Below are 19,307 nucleotides of genomic sequence, written 5' to 3' on the forward strand. Positions count from 1 at the left end.
CCAACAGCATCAGCAGTCCTTTTTCAGCCTGAATCAGATTTTTGCTCAGCTCCCTCAATTTCAGCCAGAAAATAACTGAAATTACAGAAAAACACACAAACTCATAGTAAAGTCCAGAAATATGAATTTTGCCTAGAAACTAATGAAAATAAACTAAAAACTAACTAAAACATACTAAAAACTATATGAAATTAACCCCAAAAAGCGTATAAAATATCCGCTCATCACCTCCAATTTAGTCATTGTTGATACAAAATCAATCCCCGGCAACGGCGCCATAAACTTGATAGCACGGAAACTTGTCTCTCAACAATTTTCCTTCGGTAAGTATACCGAATTGTCGTCAAGTAAAAACTCACAATAGAGTGAGGTCGAATCCCACAGGGATTGATTGGTAAAGCAACTTTAATTAGAGGAATGTTCTAGTTGAGTGAAGCAGAATTTGGTTTGAGAGTTGCAGGAAATTAAATGGCGGAAAAGTAAATAGCAGAAAATATAAATGCTGGAAGTAAAGAGCTGAAAGTAAATGACGAAAAGTAAATTACAGAATTGTAAATGGGAATGGGGAAGATGCTCATGAAAGTAAATTGCAGAAATTAAAGAGAATAGGTAAGATCAGAAATGGGGATTCATTGGGCTTAGGAGATGTTGCATTCTCCGGATCAAGTTCATTTTCATCTCTTCCTCAATCAATGCATTCATTGATCTCCTTGGCAATCTTAAGTGATCGAATTCCAATTCCTTGGTAATTCAATCTCTCAAATCTTGATCAATAGCCAATTCCTTGGTCAATTGCTCATGAGAAGAGATGAAGTATGGTCACTGATTATACCACATGCATTCCCAAATCAAGTGTTGGTAGGATTATAGTCACCATACCCAACCAAACCCAATTTGGTCCAACATGAGAAAGCATTTCTAGTATGATCTCTTCATTCCTCTTCCAAGGTTCAGAAGAGATCCAAGTATGAATAGCTTCTTTTCCAAGATAACTACCCAATTGGATGAAGATTGAAAGCTTTCTAGTAAAATCAAGAGAAAAGATAGAAGAAGAGTAATGAAAATTAGTATTGATCTATCAAATTACAACAGAGCTCCCTAACCCAATGAAAGGGGTTTAGTTGTTCATAGCTCTGGAAATGGAAAACAAAGATGGAGAATACATCATAAAAACTAGAACTAGAAGTGCAGAGAAAGTAAATTATACAAAGAGTATTTCTCAATTTCCTATCCCCCAAAAGCTATTTCCTGATTCAAAACTACCCCTATATATACTACTCTTCTGATCTTCTAGTTGATTCTTCAAGTCTTGGATATGGGCCATTGGATCTTGAGTTTGAAGCAGTTATCTTCTGCAGTGGGCTTAGCTTTACTTATAGAGAGAAAGTGTATAGTAGGAAGGGTCTTTAGCCCAGGACGTTAGTGACGCTAATGTTAAGTGAGAGTGTGGGTTCGAGAACGTTAGTGACAATCACCTTTTTCACTAACGTTCCTCACCCAGGGATGATCCACGTTAACTTCAACGTTAGTGGCACCAACGTGACCACTAACGTTGCCTCTTGGTCCTTCGCACACGTTATTGGGACTCTGACGTTAGGATTTTTGCCAGTAAAGAATGTTATAAAAATAGTTGCGTTCTAGATATAGTCTCTAAACCGACAAAAATCCCTTCGTACGAACGTTTTGATTGTCACAAGTAACAAACCCCTAAATAAATTGATAACCGAAGTATTCAAACCTCGGGTCGTCTTCTCAAGGAATTGGAGGGAGGTATGTTCTTATTATTGGTTATGAAGATTGTAAATTTGGGGGTTTTGGAAGTAAGGAAGCAGTATGTTGCACAAAAAGAATAAAATAAAATAGTAATAATAGAATAAACTCTTGGCAAGGTATGAAGACTGGAGGCCCTATCCAAGTTATCCTTATCAATGGTAATGAGAATTGGATTTTTCTCCCACTTTATTAACCTCTAACTATGAAGGTAAGTTAAGTGGATGAATTAATCCTTGAAGAATTCCAATTCTCAATCAACAATGAGTTTGATAACTCAAGAGTCACCAATTATTTAACCAAAGCCAAAAGGGGAGAAATTCTACTTGAATGAAAATAATTTAGATAAATCGAGAACTTTAATAAATTAAAGAAAGCAATCATAAGTCTGGAATACCTTAATTAACTCTAATAAAGACATCAAATGTAACATGGAAGAGTTCATAAATTAAATTGAAAAAATAAATAAAAATAAAGAACCTGGGATTGAGAGTCACTCCTAAAACTAAGAGAAATCCTAAATCCTAATCCTAAGAGAGAGGAGAGAACCTCTCTCTAAAAACTACATCTACTCCTAAAATTGTAAAAATGAGAGCCTTTTTTTATGAATGGATGCAATCCTCCACTTTATAGCCTCTAATCGGTGTTTTCTGGGCCGCGAACTAGGTCGAAAACAGCCCGAAAATCGCTGGAGAAGAATTCAAACACGCTGATTTCCGTCACTACGACAAGGCCGCATGGATCATACGGTCGTGTCACCTAGCGTCAAAGGAACTATAGCATATTATATATCAAATCGAAGCCCCGGATGTTAGCTTTCCAATGCAACTGGAACCGCATCATTTGGATCTCTGTAGCTAAAGTTATAGCCGTTTGAGTGCAAAGAGGTCAGGCTGGACAGCTTAGCAATTTCTCCAACTTCTTGTATTCCTTCCGCTTTTGCATGCTTCCTTTCCATCCTCCAAGTCATTCCTGCCCTATAATATCTGAAAACACTTAACACACATATCAAGGCATCTAATGGTGATAAGAGATGATTAATAATAAGCAAATATAAGATCAAAGAAGCATGTTTTCAATCAAAGCACATAATTAGGAAGGCAAATGTAAAACCATGCAAATAGTATGAATAAGTGGGTAAAAAGTTAATAAAAACCACTCAATTGAGTACAAGATAAACCATAAAATAGTGATTTATCAACCTCCCCACACTTAAACACTAGCATGTCCTCATGCTAAGCTCAAGAGAAGCTATAAAGATGAAGAGGAATGGTATGAAATGCAACCTATGAATGCAACTACATGCTAAATGCTTTTACTTACTTGGTTAAGAGTAAATAAGTTCTCCAAGACAAATACAAACCAATTTCCATTAATTCAAATCATACAATAAAAAACAAGTGAACTTGTAAGAAGACAGCTCATGAAAGCAGGGAACATAGAATTTAAGCGTTGAACCCTCACTGGAAGTGTATATCACTCTAATCTCTCAAGTGTATAGGGTTATTCACTCTACTCTTCTCTAGTCATGCTTTCTAAACCTTGTTCTTCATCTAACCAATCAACAAAAATTTAATGTACCAATGTAAACATCATGAGGTCTTTTCAAGGTTGTAATGGGGCTAAGGTAAGGGTGAGGGTATATATATATAAGGCTAAGTGAGCTAACAAAGTGAATCCTTGATTAGTTTAAGATCTCACCTAACATATACATACTTTATCTAATTTAAAAATACTTTACCTAGCTACCCAAAATTTTTCCAGTTTTGTATTACATGCTCATGTATCAAACTTATTTTTGAATTTTGTCCCATGTGCATTAATTTTTTTTTATTTTGCATTTGGGGTATTTTTTTTTCATTTTTTTTTGTATCCCCTTATTTAATTACTTAATATATTTTTCTTCAATGCACATGGTAATTTAATTATTTTGATTTCACATGAGCATGCTTCCCAAATTTTCAAATAACTTATTCAATTTAATTTCCTACTTTTTCATATCATCCCATGTTCCCATAAAATTTTCCACACTTAAATTTTACACTATATCTATCTTAAGCTAACCAAGGATTCAACTTGGGATTCTTATTTTGTTTTTCTGCTTAAGCCTAGTAATGTGGTTATAAAATAGAGGGGATTTAAAAGCTCAAGGTGGCTAACAAGGGTGATGTAAAAGGTAGGCTAATTTTGGGATAAGTGAGCTAAAATCAAACAATGGCCTCAATCATATGCAAACATGTAAATATACTAAATATTGGACATATAGATTGGAACAAAATATAGATTACAATCATAGAGAAGAAAACACACAAGAATAAAATATTTATGGTTAAATAATGTAACCATATAAATAAGCTCAAATCTCACAGGTTGTGTGTTCTTTAACTCAAAAACCATGTTCCAAATACAACTTCAAACAAGTTTTAATATAAAATTTTTTTTTTCAATTTAAATTGGTAAAATTTTTCAAATATAGGGTCTTAAAAAGAAACTTATTATTTTAACCAAGCAGTAACTAAATGCATAAAATCAAATAAATATGCAAATGCAACAACTAATTTAACGAAGAAAATTAAAACATTGGTGTTGAGACAGGGATGTACTAACTCACGGAGATCGGTATCGACCTCCCCACACTTAAAGATTGCACCGTTCTCGGTGCATGTTGAGATGTGCAAGTGGATGGGTTGTTTCAACTATTGCTTTTCTCTAAGGATTGTGCAGATGGACTTGTCTGTCTCCCCATGTAAACGTCTTCCGGTTCTCTTCCTGGTGGCCATCCTGAAAGAAAAAGGGAAGAAAGGTAACCCAATAATAGAGATAAGAAAATAAATGAAGTATGGTTGGGTTAATGCCAAATGAAAATGATCTCATTTACATGGTAGCTACAACATGTAAGTGAGAAAACAATAGAAGCCATGGCATACCAGTGGTGCAGAATATGCAACAATGGGGAAGAAAGTGGGGAAGGAAAGATAATATAAATTAAAAATCAATACAAAAGTAATACAGGTATAAAAGATTGGCATTGATTTAAATAATATTACCTAACCAGAATAAAACAAGTTATAAGCACCAAGATAATACCAGAAAAGAAATAACAGTTGAATAAGAACATTTGAACACCAATAATAAATTTAGAAAAATAAAAATATGCAATGAATGAAAGTATGCAAATAAATAAAATAAAATAAAATGAGAGGGAAAAAGGATGAGAAGAAGAAAAAGAAAGTGAGAAAGGAGAGAGAAGGAAGAAATTAGGATTAGAAAAGAAAAGATAAGAAAATTGGCACCAATCTGGATAGGTTGTGCGACCCTGGCGACGCGGTCGCGTGGGTGACGCGGTCGCGTGGTGCGCGATAAGGTTGGGTGACGCAGACGCGTGGGTCACGCGATCGCGTGACTTGATTTGTGCTAGTGGCGCGAGTGCAGCCTCGCGGTGGCACAACTCTCTATTCAAAACTCAGTATTGCCAAAATCCAGGGTGACGCGGTCGCGTGGTCGACGCGATCACGCGGGTTGCCTTATTTCCAATATGACGTGGATGCGTGGGTGACGCGTTCGCGTGGCAGGGCTTGTGCTACTAGCACGGGTCCAGCCCAACTCCAGCTCAACTTTCGGCCATGCACCCAGTTGACGTCAATTTTCAGGTCACGCGGCCGCGTGGGTGACGCGGTCGCGTGGGAGGCATGTTTCTCATGTGACGTGGACGCATCAGCGACGCGGTCACGTGGATCAATTTGTGCCATTAGCATGCCTCCAGCCCTGTTCTTGCGTAACGCTCTGTTCAATTTGTTTTCCTCCTAACGCACTGGTGACGCGGACGCGTCAGCAACGCTGCCGCGTCACGTGCGTGCTTTTTTTTTTAATCTGAAAAGATGTAGAATGCAGTGTTAATATGAATGTGATGCAAAACTCCAGGTTCAATAAAATAAAATAAAACTCAAAAACAAATAAAACTAAATAAAAATGAAAAAGGAACGATCATACCATGGTGGGTTGTCTCCCACCTAGCACTTTTAGTTAAAGTCCTTAAGTTGGACATTTGATGAGCTCCCTGTTATGGTGGCTTGTGTTTGAACTCATCCAGGAATCTCCACCAATGTTTGTGATTCCAATGGCCTTCGGGGTCCCAAACTAGGCATGTAAAGCCCTTAAGAAGCTTCAAACAGATTCTTAGGCTCCCGGGATGACAAATGCCAGAACAGATTCTAGGATCCCAAACTTTACTTTTACACCCGTTTTTGTCTCGATCTGCATTTTTCCAGCCGGGTGAAAGGTGATCTGAATTCTCACTGCAGCGACCAAACAGCTTCCTAGACCCATTCAGTTGAGCTTTATACTAACCATTGCATTTGAACTTTAAGCTTCCAACCATGATGAACCTTGCAGGACAATTCTTACCACTGGCCATCTTCCTCTTACTCTTAATATCACAAAGAGCTCTAAGTTGACCATCCGTCTCCAGTAGCCCATATTCAAGTGGGATTAGAAAGCTATGGGATATGAATTTTACCCACTCGAATGTTGTGAAGGATGATGGCAACTTAGGGGGAGGTATTTTTAATGAAATTGCAAGTTCCACTCCCTTGTGCTCTTCTCTGATAATTACCACCTCTTTGCAAGCTTCTTCAATTTCAACCTCTTCCTCTTGGCAGCTCTCTTCCAATTTAATCTCCTCTTCATTGCTTTCCAAGGGCATGGGAGGTTGTGCTTCTTCTTCTTGAATCTCCATCTCTTGATTAACCTCTTCCAAGTCTTCAACTATGATATGCTTTGGAGGTTGTACACCCTCCTCAGCATCAATTTCAACCATCTTGGAAGGAGGCTCTATGTCTTGACTTTCCCATGGAGGTTCTGCATCTCCTAGATCTTCAACCAACTCTTCTTCTTGAACAATGACAGCTTCTTCTACTTGTTCTAGTACGAATTCATTCTCTGTCTTGTCCACTGGAGCCTCTAGTATCTCCTTCATGCTACGCCCTTCATGAAATTGTCCACATGGGGCTGTGGTTGACCCTTGTATATTTGAGCGTCTAGAAGCCCATTGAATTAATACTTGCTCCAGTTGTTGAATGGTTGTTTGAAATTTATTTACTGTTTCCTATAGGCGAACCTCTGCTTCTCGGGTTGCCGGACTTGGACATGATACAAAAGAAAGTGGTGGTAGTTGGGAGTGATTGGATTGGAATTGGGGTGGTTCTATATGGTTCATATGGCTCATAAGGTGGTTGGTATGGTGGTTGAGGGTTAGGGTCATATGGAGGTGAATGGCGGAAAGGGGCTTGTGAGTTTGGTGGTCCAAAGTTATGTTGAGGAAAGGGTTCATAGGCATATGGTAGTGGTTGTTGATAGTTCACTGGAGGTGGTTGTTGCCATGAGGGTTGATCAAGCCCTTGTGGCTCCTCCCATCTTTGATTGTTCCAACCTTAATGCCTGTTCTCATTGTAATTTCTTCTTCCTGCAATATTATTGTAACCAGACTCATAGCCAAAGGGGTGAGAGTTCATAGTAGTAAATAAAAATTAAAAATGAAAATAAAAATGAATTTAAATTAAAAGGTTATTTAAATTTAGAATTTGAAAATTAAATTTTGAAATTTGAAATTTTTTGAAATTTGAAAATTTTTTTAAATTTAAATTTTGAAAATTTTTAAATTTGAATTTCGAAATTTGATTTTTGAAATAAGATAAGATAAGATAAAAAAAAATTTTTTTAAAGGAAAATTCGAAAATCCAATTAAAAACAATAAAATGATATCAAACTTAAAATTTTTAGATCAAAACGAAGAAAACAACTAAGAACAACTTGAAGGTCAAGATGAACACGAAGAACAACTTGAAGATCAAGATGAACACCAAAAACAATTTTTTTAAAAAAATTTTAATAATTAAATAAAAATCAATAACCTCTTAATTTATGAAAAAAATAAAAATAAAAATAAAAATAAACAAGTAAAAAGCAAATATTTACAATAACCAATAATAAGGCACACGTTTGAAATTCCCCGGCAACGGCGCCATTTTGACGTTAGGATTTTTGCCAGTAAAGAATGTCATAAAAACAGTCGCGTTGTAGATATAGTCTCTAAACCGACAAAAATCCCTTCGTACAAACGTTTTGGTTGTCACAAGTAACAAACCCCTAAATAAATTGATAACCGAAGTATTCAAACCTCGGGTCGTCTTCTCAAAGAATTGCAGGGAGGTATGTTCTTATTATTGGTTATGAAGATTGTAAATTTGGGGGTTTTGGAAGTAAGGAAGCAGTATGTTGCACAAAAAGAATAAAATAAAATAGTAATAATAGAATAAACTCTTGGCAAGGTATGAAGACTGGAGGTCCTATCCCAGTTATCCTTATCAATTGTAATGAGAATTGGATTTTTCTCCCACTTTATTAACCTCTAACTATGAAGGTAAGTTAAGTGGATGAATTAATCCTTGAAGAATTCCAATTCTCAATCAACAATGAGTTTGATAACTCAAGAGTCACCAATTATTTAACCAAAGCCAAAAGGGGAGAAATTCTACTTGAATGAAAATAATTTAGATAAATCGAGAACTTTAATAAATTAAAGAAAGCAATCATAAGTTTGGAATACCTCAATTAACTCTAATAAAGACATCAAATGTAACATGGAAGAGTTCATAAATTAAATTGGAAAAATAAATAAAAATAAAGAACCTGGGATTGAGAGTCACTCCTAAAATTAAGAGAAATCCTAAATCCTAATCCTAAGAGAGAGGAGAGAACCTCTCTCTCTAAAAACTACATCTACTCCTAAAATTGTAAAAATGAGAGCCTTTTTTATGAATGGATGAAATCCCCCACTTTATAGCCTCTAATCTGTGTTTTTTGGGCCGCGAACTGGGTCGAAAACAGCCCGAAAATTGCTGGAGAAGAATTCAAACACGCTGATTTCCGTCACTGCGACGCGGCCGCATGGATCACGCGGTCGCGTCACTTAGCGTCAGAGGAACTATAATATATTATATATCAAATCGAAGCCCCGGACGTTAGATTTCCAACGCAACTGGAACCGTATCGTTTGGACCTCTGTAGCTAAAGTTATAGCCGTTTGAGTGCGAAGAGGTCAGGCTGGACAGCTTAGCAATTTCTCCAACTTCTTGTATTCCTTCCACTTTTGCATGCTTCCTTTCCATCCTCCAAGTCATTCCTGCCCTATAATATCTGAAAGCACTTAACACACATATCGATGCATCTAATGGTGATAAGAGAGGATTAATAATAAGCAAATATAAGATCAAAGAAGCATGTTTTCAATCAAAGCACATAATTAGGAAGGCAAATATAAAACCATGCAAATAGTATGAATAAGTGGGTAAAGAGTTAATAAAAACCACTTAATTGAGTACAAGATAAACCATGAAATAGTGGTTTATCAGACTCACCTTTTCCAATAACGTTGAGAGTCCTCCCTCCCTACGTTAGAGTTCACGTTAACTTAGTTAACGTGGCTCTTAACGTAGGCTTGCCAATTCTTCGAGAACGTTAGTGACACTTACCTTTGTCACTAACGTTCCAAGGTGCCCCTTCTTCCCACGTTAGAGTCCATGTTAACTAAGTTAACGTGGCTTCTAACGTGGTAATGACGGCCATCTCCAACGTTAGTGATAAAGGTGAGTGTCACTAACATTGGCTCATCATCCTATCCTCAACGTTAGCTTCCACGTTAACTAAGTTAACGTGGCAGTTAACGTGGCTCATGGTGGCTCATTGTGGCTCATTCCAACGTTAGTGATAAAGGTGAGTGTCACTAACGTTGGCGATTGTTTGCTTTCTCTACGTTAGCTTAACGTGGGAGTTAACGTAGCTCAAGGTGGCTTAGCCCAACGTTAGTGACAATGGTGAGTGTCACTAGCGTTGGCCACTCTTTTGCTTCCCAACGTTAGAGTCCACGTTAACTAAGTTAACATGGCCAATATGAGCTTGGTCCAACGTTAGTGACAAAGGTGAGTGTCACTAACGTTGGCTCTATTTTCTTTCTTTCACATTAGAGTTCACGTTAACTTAGTTAACGTGACTCTTAACGTGGGCTATGATGGCTTCGAGGACGTTATTGGCGATTACTTTTCTCATTAACGTTGCAAGCTAGCTCCCATTCCACGTTAGTGGTCACGTTAGTTAGACTAACGTGGCTGCTAACGTGGTTTTTTTTTTTGCTTTCTTTGTCCTGAAATCAAGCAATAAAGTGCATCAAAGTTCTAATCCACATCATGAGACATGCATCATCCAATTTGTCATCTAATTCATGGAAAATTCTCATGAAATCATGTAAAGTGCACAATGTATGCTTAAATCAAGATGTAAGTGAAATTCTACCCAAAACTTGCTTATTTCCTAAGAAAATGCATGAAACTACCCTAAAACAGTAAAGAAAAGGTCAGTGAAAATTGGCCAAAATGCCCTGGCATCACCCATCAATTACTATGGGCGTGCCACTTGAGCAAAGGGGCGTGGCACGCAAACTCACCATTCCAAGAAGAACCTTTACTATGGCGTGCCACTTGGTGTCGAAGGCGTGGCACGCCAGCCCCAAGAAGTCACTTGGGCGTGCCACTTGAGAACCTAGGCATGGCACGCCAAGCTTGAAGAGTTCACAAATCCATGAGCGTGCCACTTGAGCAGCATGGCGTGGCACGCTGGTGCAACAATCCAGAGAAAGGGCTGAAGGCAATTGAAGACTGGGCGTGCCACTTGAGCAACCAGGCGTGGCACGCCAATGCACAAAGGACCAAAAACAAGGACTGCGCGTGCCACTTGGTATCGAAGGCGTGGCACGCCAACCTTAGCATTTCACTATGGCGTGCCACTTGAAGATTGAGGTGTGGCACACCAACTACTAGAACCAAGACAAGATCATGGGCGTGGCACGCCAGCCTTTAGGCGTGGCACGCTGGTATAAGTTTTCAGAGAGGATGAAGGAGGCCAATTACATAGGGTGTGCCACTTGGTATCGAAGGCGTGGCACGCCACTCACCATTCTTCACTTAGGCGTGCCACTTGAGCAACCAGGCGTGGCACGCCAGTGTCATTCAGAGATAAGCATTGGGGCGTGCCACTTGAGCTTGTGGCGTGGCATGCCAAACAGAGGAACCACTCACTCACAAAAGGGGCGTGGCACGCCAGACCCTGGGCGTGCCACGCTCGTTCAACTTTCCAGAGAAGCCTATCCAAGCATAAAGCAAGAACGTGGCACGCCAGACCTTGGGTGTGGCACACCAATACAAGTTTCCAGAGGCAAAGAGAAGTGAGAAAGGCAAGGGGCGTGCCACTTGAGTTCGAAGGCGTGACACACCAACACAAGAAATCCACTATGGCGTGCCACTTGAGTTCGAAGGCATGTCACACCAAGGTTGAGAGAGGGACGAGCGTGCCACTTGAAGGAGTAGGCGTGGCACGCCAAGCTGGAAATGAAGGGCACGTGACACGCCAGAAAAGCGCCAGCCACACACTAGCTGAGAAGTCATGCTTATTGAGTGTTTTCTTTTCCCTCCAAAATGTAATTTTCCTTTTTCACTTTCGTAATTCTTTTATTTTACTAGGAGTAGTATAAATACCCCCAAGGAGTACTGAAGAAGAGAGTTAAGCAGTCAGTTTTAGATCCACTTTTACACTTCACTTTTGAGTACTTTTTGAGCTAATGAGTAGCTAACTTCCCTTTCATTGAGAGAGGGAGCTCTGTTGTACCTGATGGATTGATGATATTGAAATCCTTCTTCTCTTCATCTTCTCTTTGATTTTCTAGAAGGAATTTCGTTCTTAATGCTTAGTATTCAATTATCTTGGGAAAGAGATTGAATGCAATTGGGTTTCATGGGAACCTTGGGAAAGGAAACATGAAACCATGCTTGAAATCCCTTCTCACACTAGAGTAGAATCTGGGTTTTGGTGTTTGGATATGTGACATATAATCCTCCCTCTACTTGGACCTATAATGGTGTGTGGTATAATCAGGGACCAAGCATATCTCTCTTCATGAGCAATTAGACCAAGGAATTGGCTATTGATCAAGATCTGAGAGATTGAGTCACCAAGGGATTGGGGCTCAATGAATCATGATTGCCAAGAGGTCAATGAGTTGCATGATTGAAGGGGATATAATCTAGATTCAATCTAAAGAGACAACAGCTCCCAATCTCAATGAATTTCCCCATTCTTATCTATCCATTTCTTTACTGCTTATTTTTACATTAAGCAATTCCCCATTCTCATTTACATTCAAGTCATTTATGATTCTGCCCTTTACATTCTGCCATTTATATTTCTGCACTTTATTGCTTTTCTTTATATTCTAGCCATTTACATTTAAGTCATTTACAATTCTGCACTATATAATCCTATTGATCCGCTTGACTAATTCATCAATTGAATAAAATTGCTCGAATTTGCCAATCTCTGTAGATACGATCCCACTCCACTGTGGGTTATTACTTGACGATAATTTTGGTGCGCTTGCCAAAAGGACTAATTCACCAATTTTGAATGGGGTGTGAATTCCGGTCATCAGGTAACTTTGGATTTTCCTCTGTCGGCCATCCTGAAAAAGAGATATACAGGATATAAACAATTAAGCCACAAAGAGGAAATCAAAGAAAGGCATGACATATTCATGAAGTGAGTTAAAAAGATAGAATTCTCGAAAAGCAAGCAATGTAATTTAGAAAACAATCAAAGTCATGAACCAAGAATCCAAGCGATATGTACGCCGTGCTTGTTTATTAAGCTCAATAAGCATCATACCCAAAAGAATGGGAAGGGGTGAGTTTGAAACTAAAAGGAAAAGTTAGTTAGTTAATCAAGTGAGAAGTTAGAAAACAGGCTTAAAGATTAGTGGCATGACAGTTATCGGCTCAATCAAGATAAATGCAGAAAATGAGAACAACAAGCACACTCACATTCATGAGGACGATGCAATTATTGATGATGAAATATGAAATTTTGCACAAAAGCATACAAATGGAAAGCAGATCATCACTCGATGTCATGGTCACTAAGTGGGCAATAATTGGTATGGACAGAGTGAAATATGCACTTTGTGTAACTAAAATAGGTTGAAAACCAATTTGAGTTAAAAGTGTCACACAAGTGAAATGCACCAATTATGGTAAAAGAATGAACCATATTCAAAAAATGCAAGTCAAGATCAAATGGTGAGCTTAGCATGAGTCAAAAAGCATTTGACTTAACTTGAAAAGTGAAGGCATATGGAAGTTCAATGCATATCACGGGAAGCAAAATGGACACGAAATTGCTAACCAAAGTAACCTAAGGATTGAACTTGGTGTAAGTCGAGTAAAACTCAATTCTAAAAGTGTCAAGTTCAATTCTAGGTAGAAAATTTAAAACCAAAATAGTTTCTAAAAATTTAGGCAGCATTCCGGCAGTAAATTGGATGTTCCTGGAAAGCAAACAATACTTTAAAATACAGCTCAGCATGGCAGTAATGAAAATCAGCATAATAGCACCATGATTCACATAAAATACCACACCAGCATCATTCAACAAATAAGTAGCATTCAGAAAGTAAACAAGAACGGAGCACTTATCATGCCTAGAATCCTCTAACCACATCCTATCTACCAAACATCATGCATCTCTATCTAACCTAACAAGCAGAATGAATCAACTAACTACTACAATTAACTAACAGAATTAAGAAAAGAAAGTAAAAACAGAAAAGCCGTGATGAGGCAGGGGACCTGGAATGGTAGCAGGGATGGAGGGAAATGGGAAATGGAAAGGAACCAAAGTGGTGCTGCCTAGGGCGATGCCGACAGTGGCCTGCAGCGGCGCAGATGACAGTACGTAGAGCAGGGGAGCAAAGAGCAGAGGCATGGCACAGAGAGCAGGGTAGAGCGGCGGACAGGGTCTGATGCCAGGGCATCTTGGCCAGTTTCACTGACCTTTTCTTTACTGTTTTTAGGTTAGTTTCATGCATTTCTTTAGGAAATAAGCTAGTTTTGGGTAAATACTAACTTATGCCTTGACTCAAGCATACATTGTGTATTTCACATGATTTCATGAGGATTTTGCATAATTTTAGTGACAAATATTATGTTGCATTACTCATGACTTGGACTAGAGCTTTGATGCATTTTGTTGCTTGATTTCAAGACCAAAAAGAAGCAAGAAAAGGGGAGGTAACTTGCAAGATTAATGAGAAAAGTCATTGCCAATAACACTCTCAAAAAAGCCATCAATGCCCACGTTAGAGAGTCACATTAACCAAGTTAACGTGAACTCTAACGTGGAGAAGAGAAATTGAGCCAACGTTAGTGACACTCAACATTGTCACTAACGTTGGCAATCACTCATAAGTGGCCACTTTAACCTAGTTAACGTGGCCTCTAACGTTAAAGGGGGGAAGAGAAGCCAACGTTAGTGACACTCAACATTGTCACTAACGTTGGCCTATGGTGCAAGGTACCACATTAACTTGGTTAACGTGGGAACTAACGAAGAGGATGAAGAGTTGTCGACAACGTTAGTGACACTCAACATTGTCACTAACGTTGAAGCAACCACACAACCCCCAAGAGTCACGTTAACTTTCACGTTAACTTGGTTAACGTGGAAGCTAACGATGAGAAATGAAGGATGAGCCAATGTTAGTGACACTCAACATTGTCACTAACGTTGGGATGGCTAAAAGATGGCCACAGTAGAAGCCACGTTAACCTAGTTAACGTGGACTCCAACGTGAGACCTAGGGGAACATTGGAACGTTAGTGACAATGTTGAATGTCACTAACGTTCTCGAAGGATGCCAAAGGCCACGTTAGAAGCCACGTTAACCTAGTTAACGTGAGCTTTAACGTGAAGCAAGAAGGGGCACACTGGAACGTTAGTGACAATGTTGAGTGTCACTAACGTTCTCGAAGGTTGACAAGGCAACGTTAAAAGCCACTTTAACCTAGTTAACATGGGTTTTAACGTGAGGCAAAAGGGGTGCATTGGAACGTTAGTGACAATGTTAAGTGTTAGTAACGTTCCCTAACTTGGACTTTCACTAAATGATTAACACTCCTATGCCCTGAGCTTAAGTCTCTGCCCACTCCGCACTTTCTCTCTGCAAGTAAAGCCAAGCCCAAATAAAGAAAGGAACTGCTTCAAACTCAAGATCCAAAGGCCCAAGACTTGAAGAGTGAACTAGAAGCTGAGAAGAGTAGTATATATAGGAGTAGCTTTGAATTGTAAAGGAGTTCTAGAGGCTGAAGAACCACTCTCTGTATTTACTTTCTTTGCAATTTCTAGTTTTATGATGTATTCTCCATCTTTGTTTTCATTTTCAAGAGCTATGAACAACTAAACCCCTTTCATTGGGTTAGGGAGCTCTGTTGTAATTTGATGGATCAATACTAATTTTCATTGTTCTTCTTCTATCTTTCCTCTTGATTTTACTTGAAAGCTTTCGATCTTCATCCAATTGAGTAGTTATCTTGGAAGAGAAGCTATTCAAACTTGGATCTCTTTTGAACCTTGGAAGAGGAATGAAGAGATCAAGCTAGAAATGCTTTCTCATGCTGGACCAAATTGGGTTTGGATGGGTATGTGACTGTAACCCTCTCAATACTTGGTTTGGGAAATGCATGTGGTATAATCAGTGACCATACTTCGTCTCTTCTCATGAGCAATTGACCAAGGAATTGGCTATTGATCAAGATTTGAGAGATTGAATTGCAAGGAATTGCAATTCAATCACTTAAGATTGCCAAGGAGATCAATGAGTGCATTGATTGAGGAAGAGATGAAAATGAACTTGCTCCAGAGAATTGCAACATCTCCTAAGCCCAATGAACTCCCCATCTCTAATCTTACCCATTCTCTTTAATTTTTGCGATTTACTTTTATGAGCAAATCCCCCATTCCCTTTTATAATTCTGCAATTTATTTTCAGTCATTTACTTCTAGTCCTTTAATTCTAGCATTTACTTTTCTGTTATTTACATTCCCGCCATTTTATATCCTGCAACTCTCAACCCAATTTCTGGATTCGCTCAACTAGAACATTCTTCTAATTAAAGTTGCTTGATCAATCAATCCCTGTGGGATTCGACCTCACTCTATTGTGAGTTTTTACTTGACGACAACTTCGGTACACTTGCCGAAGGAAGATTTGTTGAGAGACAAGTTTTCCCCGCATCAAGTTTATGGCGCCGTTGCCGGGGATTGATTGTGCATCAACAATGATTAGATTGGAAGATCACTAGATTGAGCATTTTATTTTTTGAATTTTATTTTTCTGTTTGAGTGATTTACTTTTTGTTTTAGCTAAACTTCTTCCCATTCTCCATCTACTCTTTTGTTTTCTTTGTTATTTTCAATTCTATTTGCTAACCCACTAACTGTTTGATATATTGCATCACCCACAACTAACATCAATTCTGACACAATTACTGTCTGCACCTATTTTCTCTACTTGTACTTGTTGATTGTATGACAGGGAGAAGAAGCGGGGCTTCAACTTCCTTTGATTCTGAACCAGAGAGAACCTTCCTTAGACTAAGGAGGGAGGCAAAAGGAAAACGAGTAGTTGGTGCTGAAGAAAAGGAGGAACAGTTTGAGGAATACTTTGAACCAAACATGGAAGAAAACATGGAAAATCATCATGAAGAAGAGACTCACAACCATGGCAGAGGAGGTGGAGCAAATCATGCTGGGGAGGATAGAAGAGTTTTGGGCTCTTACATTAATCCAAACCCAGGCAATTGTGGAAGTAGCATCCAAAAGCCAACAATCCATGCCAACAACTTTGAACTTAAACCACAGCTCATCACCCTTGTTCAGAACAACTGTTCGTTTGGAGGAGGTGTTCAAGAAGATCCCAACCAACATTTGACCACCTTCCTGAGAATATGTGACACAGTGAAATCTAATGGTGTTCATCCTGACGCCTATAGATTGCTCTTATTTCCCTTCTCACTCAGAGACAAGGCAGCCAAGTGGCTGGAATCCTTCCCAAGGGAGAGCTTGACAACTTGGGAGGATGTGGTGAACAAATTCTTAGCAAGATTCTACCCTCCTCAACGAATCAATAGGCTGAGAGCTGAGGTTCAAACCTTCAGGCAACAGGATGGTGAGACTCTGTATGAAGCATGGGAGAGGTTCAAAGACTTAACAAGGAGGTGTCCACCTGACATGTTCAACGAATGGGTCCAGCTGCACATCTTCTATGAAGGGCTCTCTTATGAGTCAAAGAAGGCAGTAGACCATTCATCTGGAGGGTCCTTGAACAAGAAGAAGACCATTGAGGAAGCTATAGATGTTATTGAAACAGTAGCAGAAAACGACTACTTCTATGTTTCCGAAAGAGGGAACACAAGAGGAGTGATGGAGCTAAACAATGTAGACGCTCTGTTGGCCTAAAACAAGCTCATTACCCAGCAGCTGGCTGACCTCACCAAGAAGATGGAGATGAACCAAGTAGCAGCAATCTCCACTTCATCAACAACACAAGAAGGAGTAAACCAAGAAGCAGAAGGGAGTCAGGAGCAAGCCAACTACATTGGGAATTCACCAAGGAAAAACTATGATCCATACTCCAAGACTTACAACCCTGGATGGAGAAACCACCCAAACTTTGGGTGGGGAAGTGAGCAAGATCAAAACCAAGACCAGAGACGTTACAACTCCAACAACAATGCAGCTCACCAGCAATTCACCCAGAGGACATCTCAACACCCCCACAACAACACTTCTCCACACACTTATCAAAACCAAAACAGCACATCTACTCCGAACCACTCATCAATTGATGACAGGCTCTCTAAGATTGAAGCCTTACTTGAAGGAATATGCCAAGAGATTCAAGAAAATAAGGTGTTCAAAGAGGAGGTGCGAGCCAATATTAAGAACCAGGGAGAAACCATTAGGAAGATGGAATTCCAGGTGGGATATTTAGCTGAGAAGAATCCTAAACCTACTGATAGTTTCCCAAGTGACACGGAGAAAAACCCCAAGGGAGAAGCAAAGAAAGTAAGATGGGAAGATTGCAAAATGGTCACTACAAGTGATCAAGAAATTGAAGACAAGCAAGGCAAAATGTGCAAACAACCTGAAGACAACTCAACAAAAGAGGAGGATAGAGATCACAAAGAACCAGAAATCTCACAACAAGAGCTGCTGAAGCTCTATGCACCATTCCCTCAACTGCTCAATGGTGCTGTGGAAAAAAGAATATACTCAAGGTTCCTAGACTTGTTTGCATCTCTGCATGTGAACATACCATTCATCAAGGCAATTCAACAAATGCCTGCATTCATCAAGTATATGAAAGAACTTCTTCCAAGGAAAAGCTCACTCAAGGGAGGGCAGACTATAGTAATGAACAAGGAATGTAGTGCCCTTATTCAACCTGAGTTGCCTACAAAAAGAAGAGACCCAGGAAGTTTTCATATACCTTGTGCCACAGGAGAAAACATGTTCGACAGAGCACTATGTGATTTAGGGGCCAGCATCAACTTACTGCCCTTATCCCTGGTGAAGAGGCTGCAGATCAATGAGATAATGCCTACAGATGTCATTATCAGACTGGCTGACAAAACTCAAAAGCAAGCAATAGGAGTGGTGGAAAATGTGTTGCTAAAGGTTGGGAAGTACTTTCTCCCAACAGACTTTGTCATTCTGGACATGGAAGAAAGTCACACTCACCCAATCATATTGGGAAGACCATTTTTAGCTACGGCCAGAGCACTTATCGATGTAGAGAAAGGGGAGCTAATATTGAGAATCCATGATGAACGACTCAGCTTCAATATTTTCAAACTCTCACAAGAAACAGATCAAGAGGACAAGGAACTAAGCACAAATGATAATGAGATACTGAAGGAGGAAACAAGCACTGAAGCACAGCCAGTTCGTTCTGAGACCCCCTTAACTGACAAACAAGGAAAACAGCAATTGCCACAGCTCAAGGAAAAGTTAGAGGAACCCAAACCTCTAGAGGCAGGTGAAGACAGCATCACAACTCCTTGGAGAAAAGAGGTCACCAAGGGGAAGGCAACCTCAAAAGAAACAAAGAAGAAGGTACCAAGGAGATGGAAGAACAAGAAGATCCCCACGGAAGACTTCTCTCCAGGGGATAGAGTTGTCTCAGCTTACTTCCCAGATATTCCCCCTAATCTCCCTACTGTGCCATCTCAATTATCCAAGGTCTTCACTATCAACAGAGTTCTTTCCCTGGAACATATGGAGATCATTGATCCAACCAATGGATACAAGTCCACAGCAAGAGGGGAGGACTTTAAGCACTACCAACCACCATGACAAAGGAAAAACGTCAAGCTAGTGACGCTAAAGAAGCGCTTCATGGGAGGCAACCCATGTTTTATATGCTTTCAGATGATAATGAATAAGTCAATCTTTATGATTTCAACCCAAACTTGACAAACACTTGGTGAAGTCTTTATCATGTAGTATATAGTGAAGAACAAGTTTGGTGTTCAAAGCAAACCAAGATGCATGCTAGTCTTGGAAGCTTTGAACAAAACTTTTCATCACATTGCTTCAAA

The 19,307-nt window shown here is 39.3% G+C and overlaps 1 non-coding gene across 1 annotated transcript; it reads right to left on the bottom strand.

Moving 5' to 3' along the window:
* Positions 1–16,833: 16,833 nt before the first annotated feature.
* Positions 16,834–16,937, bottom strand: LOC112739854 (small nucleolar RNA R71). Its single transcript, XR_003170789.1, has one exon. It is a non-coding gene; the product is annotated as a small nucleolar RNA R71 (small nucleolar RNA).
* Between the last annotated feature and the right edge of the window lie 2,370 nt (positions 16,938–19,307).

The sequence above is a fragment of the Arachis hypogaea genome, chromosome 13, assembly GCF_003086295.3.
Source record: "Arachis hypogaea cultivar Tifrunner chromosome 13, arahy.Tifrunner.gnm2.J5K5, whole genome shotgun sequence".
Classification (NCBI taxonomy): domain Eukaryota; kingdom Viridiplantae; phylum Streptophyta; class Magnoliopsida; order Fabales; family Fabaceae; genus Arachis; species Arachis hypogaea.